The sequence below is a fragment of the Pistacia vera genome, unplaced genomic scaffold (assembly GCF_008641045.1).
Source record: "Pistacia vera cultivar Batoury unplaced genomic scaffold, PisVer_v2 Contig820, whole genome shotgun sequence".
In the NCBI taxonomy this organism is placed as follows: Eukaryota; Viridiplantae; Streptophyta; class Magnoliopsida; order Sapindales; family Anacardiaceae; genus Pistacia; species Pistacia vera.
Genome location: NW_022196691.1, coordinates 233,039 through 240,005, shown reverse-complemented (window position 1 = coordinate 240,005; position 6,967 = coordinate 233,039). Strand labels below are relative to the sequence as shown.

General features: G+C 33.4%; 1 non-coding gene across 1 annotated transcript; it reads left to right on the top strand.

The window, feature by feature from the left end:
* The first annotated feature begins 5,920 nt into the window (after positions 1 to 5,920).
* LOC116117774 lies at positions 5,921 to 6,019 on the top strand. Its single transcript, XR_004126030.1, has one exon. It is a non-coding gene; the product is annotated as a U6 spliceosomal RNA (small nuclear RNA).
* The last annotated feature ends 948 nt before the right edge of the window (positions 6,020 to 6,967 follow it).

The window sequence follows — 6,967 nt, the reverse complement described above, 5'->3', positions numbered from 1 at the left end:
CTCGTCTTCTACAAATAATTTATGTAAGAAGTAGATGATTAGATATATCGAAAATCTTTTTTGAATTTTTTTCCGTTATTTTATTCATTTATTGATTAATGATTCTATGTGTAAAGATAATTAGTTGATCATTAGTAGATATTATGATAGTATTTAATTTCTTGGTTTTCAACTAATATCCTTAATTTTGATTCCATGAAAAGCGAACAAAAAAATCACCACCTAGCTTGTGTGAAGGAGATATGTGATTTCATTTCTAATTACAAAATCTATCAACTAACTTTGACAAACTCTGTTTAGCCTCTGTAACAATAATTTTATTTTAACAGTTCATAATTCACTAAAAATACTTGGTAGGGGGTAAATCTGCCTTTTGTCTAACCCAATTATTTTAATTCACTAAAAATTACTTGATAGTAGACCATTAATTGACCATTGTCATTTTTTACCAAACAATTGGTGTTCTTTGTCTTGTCGTGGCTTTTCGACTTTATTCAAATTAATTTTATAACTTCTGTGGCATCTATGCAATTTATATATCTTTTCATTCTTAATTTTGAAGTAACTTGAAAGCTGAGTTCTTCCATTAATTTTGTACACAAGAATAACATAGAGTAGCTTTTGTTGGAAAAAGGGCTCATTTAGCAAATCACAAGAGAGTAAAGTGATAATGAAAAAAAGTTTGGGACTATAGTGATAGGCCAAAATGTTAGTTTGTCCCACATTGCTTGGGAATGAAAAGTGGAAACTTTGGGGCCTATATATAAGAACTTAAATCATTGTTATTTGTATCTCAAGTTGTAATTCCATTATACTTCTTTTGTTTAGGGTTCTTTCTTTAAGGACCCTTTATTTTGCAAGTTTTGTTGTATCTCTCCTTGTTTTGGGTATTTGTTGTATTGTCCAAAAGTTGTAATATTGTTTAGAGATAGTGAAGTTTTCTTTTGTAGCCCGATGACGTAGGTTTTAATCCGAACCTCGTTAATTATTGGTATTCTTTATTTTTGCATTTAATTTTGGCAATTTATTTATGCTTTACTACTTGTTATTATTATTCAATAGCTAGCGTTAGAGTTTATGTTTCCGTTGCATAACAAGTGGTATTAGAGCCTAGATTTAGGACAGTGAGTAGTTATTTATATGGTTATATACATGTCTAGAAAATTCTGTCAAAAACGATAAAAGTCTAAGGAACGTGGATTTTAAGTGGGACCATTTGTGACCCTTTCATTGTTTCCTGGAATTTTCTTGGTGCGTATTAATCATTTCAGCACTTACTACTACCTAGGGCCATTGTTGATTTGTTGGTTAGCTATTGAATATATAATTTGTGGTGCTTGGTTATTGGGAACTTTGTTTACCAAGCCAATTGAGTAAGGCATAAATGCCTCATTGTCCGAGGATTCATCGTCCGAGGCATCACCGTTCGCGGCACCACCATCTGTGCCGTAAAGATGATAACGGTTTCAAATGCAAAAATTGATGTTGAAAATTTGATGCCAAAATAATTTTGGCTTGTGGCAGAGTGAGTATGATAGCTTGTATCAGCAGGATCTAGTATATCGTTCTGAGAGGAAAAACCAGAACATGTCTTGAGAAGACTGGGTAGAGGTTGAATGTAAAAGCGTGTGGGATATTCGCTCATTCTTTGTAGAGAGCAGAAATATCCATTCATGAAAGAGATTTCTGCCAATAAGTTATGGAAGGCGCTGGAAAACAAATACATGAATGAGAGAAGAGGAAGATCTCGTTCGAAGGAAAAACTCATAGGGATCAATGTGCCTTTTTCGTGAGAATGGGCATTGGAAGAAAGATTGTCCGAAGTTGAAGAAAGAGGCAAAGCTGCTTCTGATGCATGCGTTGTTGAGCGTGAAGAGGATGAGTCAGATTTTTGTCTAGTTAGCCTACCATCCACCTCTGGATCAATTAGTGGATTATGGATTCAGTAGTACCTATCATATGTGTCCTCACCAGACTGGTTCTTTAATTTTGAAGAACGTGATGGAGTTTGTTATAGGGCAATGATGATGCTTGTAAACAACTGGGATGAGTTCAATTCTGTTGAAGAATCATGATGGCTTGACTAGAACTCTGACAGATGTTCGGTATTACCGAAGTTGAAAAAGAATCTCATCTCTTTGGGGCCTTGGAATCTAAAGGTTTCACGGTGAATATGCAGATGGAATTCTAAAAGTTTCTTCAAGCGCTCTATGGTAATGAAGGCACAAGAGAAACAACTTGTATTACTGTAATGTAGTACAGTTATTGGAACGACAACTGCAGTCGTACAAGAGGATGCAGATTCAGAAATGCTCAACTTGTGGCATATGTGTGTGGAGCATACTCGACAGCAAGTGGATTTTGAAACAACAGCTGAACCAGATAGTGTCCCGAGACAGAAAGTGATTCTGAGGTGACTAATGTGGATATTATAGATGAAAAGGAGAATTTACCCCAATAATCTCCTCAGCAACGGAATCGATTGCATACAATAGGCCAAGACGAGAAATTCGCAAGCCTGCTCGTTTCGCTAGTATGGGGGCTTATGCACTTCCAATCGTAGGTGATGATATTCCTACTACTTATAAAGAAGTAGTTAGGAGTTCAAATTGTGAATCATGAAACCGGCCATGAATGATGAAAATGCGTCCCTACATAAGAAGGCGATTGGGTGCAAATGGGTGTATGCAAAGAAGAAGGGATTTCCTAATAGAGAAGATGTTCGGCACAAGTTTAGGTTGGTAGTAAAGGGATACGCTCAAATGGAAGATTTGATTACGTGAACTGTTTTCTCCTGTGGTAAAGTATTCTTCCATTCTAATTTTGCTAACATTGGTGGCACAATTTGATTTTGAACTAGTTCAATTGGATGTGAAAATCGTGTTTTCACATGGTGTTTGGAAGAGGAAATCTACAAGACTCAGCCAGATTGATTAGAGTTGCTGAAAGAAAAATTGGGTTTGCGATTGAAGAAATCGCTAATAGTTTGAAGCAGTCATCAAGACAGTGGTACAAGCGATTTGGTCATTTATGATGGGCCATGGGTACACAAGGCCTGATATTTCACAAGCAGTTAGTATGGTAGCAGGCATATGCATGATCCTGGTAAGGACATTTGCAAGTTGTGAAATGTTTTTCTACGTATATTTTATGTACTATAGATATTGGTTTAGTTTTTGTGTGGGATTATATGAAAATGGGAAAATGATTCTCCGAAGATTGGCACAGAAATAATCCTACAGACATATTGACTTCAGTAGTGACAAGGGTCAAGTTCATTTATTGTTTGAACTTGATCACATCTTGCGAGCTTGACTGTGCCTTTTGGCGCATTTGAAGGTGTTGCAAAATTTGACATAAGTTACAAACTTTGAAGGTTTGCTAATTCGCCAAGGTGGAGATTTGTTGGAAAAATGGCTCATTTAGCAAATCACATGGGGGTAGAAGTGATAATGGAAAAAGGTTTAGGACTTATATGTGATCGGCCAAATGTTAGTTTGTCCCACATTGCTTGGGAATGAAAAGTGGGAACTTTTGGGGCCTATATAACGGACCTAAATCATTGTTATTTGTACCTAAGTTGTATTCCATTATACTTCTTTGTTTAGGGTTCTTTCTTTAAGGACCCTTTAGTTTGTAAGTTTTTGTTGTATCTCCCTTTTGTTTTGGGTATTTGTTGTATTGCCCAAAAAGTTGTAATATTGTTTGGAGATAGTGGAGTTTTCTTAGGTAGCCGCCCGAGGATGTAGGTTTTAATACCGAACCTCGTTAATTCCTGGTATTCTTTATTTTTGTATTTAATTTTGGTAATTTATTTATGCTTTACTACTTGTTATTATTATATTCAATAGCTAGCGTTAGTTTATGTTTCCGTTAATAACAGCTTTCTAATAATTTGGCATTCTTTTTTTTAAGAAAAATGTTATCCTTACAAAGACTCTTACAAAGAAGGCTACAAGTGACATCATCAAAAAGAAAAAAAAAAAAAAAAAAAAAAAAAAAAGGAAAAAAGAAGAGAGAGAGAGAAATCATGAAAATCAACAGTGTGATTGTCTTTGTATGCCGCTTTTGTATATGTATTTGTAAAACTAGTGTTGATCATTTTTTATATTTCGCTTGTTTACTTTACCTTATGTTGCAATTAATTATTACTATTTATTATATATATTATATAATATTTTCCTTATACTTTTTCATGTCTCCAAGGACCAAGATTAGTATAAACTACATACCTTATTTTCTCTTCCATAAAGTAATAGGCAACTCCTAAATCCTAACTAGACCCAGTAAAGTTTTCTTCTCATATTCTGCGAGAAAATAAAATAGACATTTTCCTCATTGATTTGGAATCCAATTTTTTTTTTTTTTTTAATTAGTTTTCCTTTATTCTAAATAGAAATTATTCTCCAAGTATGATATTAATTATAAATCAGTTTCCACTTAAGTAATATCCTAAACCTAAACCATTAGATAAGTCTAAGACTTATAAAACTTAAAAATTGTATAGACTGACCAAGATTAATCCATTTAAAAAAAAAAAAAAAAAATCACAAAATAAGACTCCTAATACTACTAGAATAGATATCTAATAAAAAAACTACCTATTTTTCCTCATATTAAGGTTTGAGATTATATATAAAGGTCTCAAAACACGTATGTATTTTCCTCGTTCAAGTCTCTGTTGAAACTTTCTCTAGTCTCTCTAATACATATCCATTAATTTCTAAACTTTGTTGTCTCAGAAACCATGAATTCATTGTTCAGTTTATTTGATGCATTCTGTGCGGGATGCTTGAGCCGAAACCAGTGATCAAAACTCTGTCCCTTCCACAACAAAGGATACCAAAATGCCGACGCAATCCAAGAAAATTTGAGTACTCCTAAAGTTAATCAAAAGCAAGAGGGGCCTCGCGCATCATCCAGGCGAATGGTAGGATTAAGCCCATTTTGCACAACAGTCGGATGTTTGAAAGCTCTTTCTCTCGATTAACAACTTACCCATCGAAGATATGTTTGTATGCCCACTAGATTATTAGGAATTAGGATGATTAGACGTGGAAAAACTTTTTAGAATTATTTTTTTTTTCCTCTTCTGTTTAGTGGTAAACATAGGATTTATACATTAGTTGATTTTGTATTTTGTATTTTCTTTTTGAATATAATTAATTAAATTTCATTGGAGATTGTTGGTTTTGGAACACTATGTGCTTGTGATTATATACATATATGGATTTTTACAGAGATAGTATTTTGATCGATGACTTTTTTGTGTAGTTTATTTATAAATGTTATTGTGATAGCACAACTATATAAACATATTTGATACAACCATATTATACATGTTACCACAGTTTTTTTCAATTTAAATACAACCTTTGAAATTTTATTTTTTTAAAGAAAAAAATATAATTTCTCTTGTAATGATCAATACAATGACCTCTTCTCTTGTAGAATTAGAGGTTTATCTCATATGAATGACATGGAGTTAATTTATAATGGAGGTTTGAATAATAATATGGTTTATTTGTGAGCTAGAATATTATTATTTTTATATTAAATTGATTTATTGGACAAAAAATTAAAAAAAACAAAAGGGCATAGTTTTTATGTAGTTATAGAGTGACTACAGATAAAAATTCTCTGAAATCAACATTAATAATATAGATGAAATTTAATATATTTATTTATAAAATTAACAATTAGGAGCTTATACATAAGGCCCATGGTGTAGCTTTGTGGGGCTCCGGGCCCAACATCCACAGCGGGGTACGAATCGTTTCATAATTAGGCATTCATTTAAAGACTAAGGAGATCAGCACAGTGACTCACTCAGTCATCTAGTTAGAAACAAACTATCCCACATCCTTTAGTTAAGAGAACAATACAATTGTTATATACAGATAGAAGCAAACCATACACCGTCTCGTCGAACATCCGATAAAATTGGAACGATACGAGAAGATTAGCATGGCCCCTGCGCAAGGATGACACGCACAAATCGAAAATGGTCCAAATTTTTTTTTCTCTTTCTGGGTTTTTTCTGTTCTTTCCTATAACGCTTCTTTTCAACTTCTGCTCGAATTTCAGAATTCATGTTTTGGTGTCCAGTACAGCACCTAAACTGAAAGAGTTTAACTAAAAGTTGATCATCGACATCGAGTAAAATAAATTTTTTCCTTGAAGTTCTACTGTGTTTGTAGACTGTAAAAGAATTTGCTGTCAAACAACATACTGTGTCTTTTAGCTGGATTTTTATTAAAAATCATTTTAGGTAAGATATAGTATTTGATCCTTTCAGGGCCAGTTTCAGTTGATGTGTTCATTCTACTATAGATTATATGTTGTGTTATTGGATTGGATTTTGACTCTCACACTAAGATAAAGCACTTCAGCTTATTGGATTGGAATGGTTTAGAGAGATCAGAGAAGATGACCACATCTGCTCAATAATAATGTGAATAAAATTGAGAATGGCATATTTTCTTCACCTTTCGCCTCTCTCAAGTCTCTCCAGAAGGAAATTGAAACCATTTGATGCATCTTGTTAATATACACTTCCTCGCTAACCACATCAAGAATAAGAGCATAATCACAAACGTTATCCATACAAAACTTCTTGTGATTCTTTTGTTTTTTCTGCTCTTTAGCTAATCTTTGTCAAGCTATTCATCGAAAGTGATTGGGTCCTCCATTTCTTAGACCAATTAAAAGCGAACTCCACTCACCTGTGTGGCCTCTTCATCAACAGTATATGGATTTCACCACAAAAAAAGTGGAAGACGAAGGTGATAGTCCAATAGTGACGAGTTTGTTTCATATGTTGGAAAGTAGAGCTACTTAACTAATAATTAAACAATAAATAAAGCTCGCGATTAGTCCATTTATATTTGGGATGAGACTTATTAAATTGATCAATCAAATTGCTATATCAAAGTTGTAAGTGTAGTGTTACTTTAATAAACTGCTT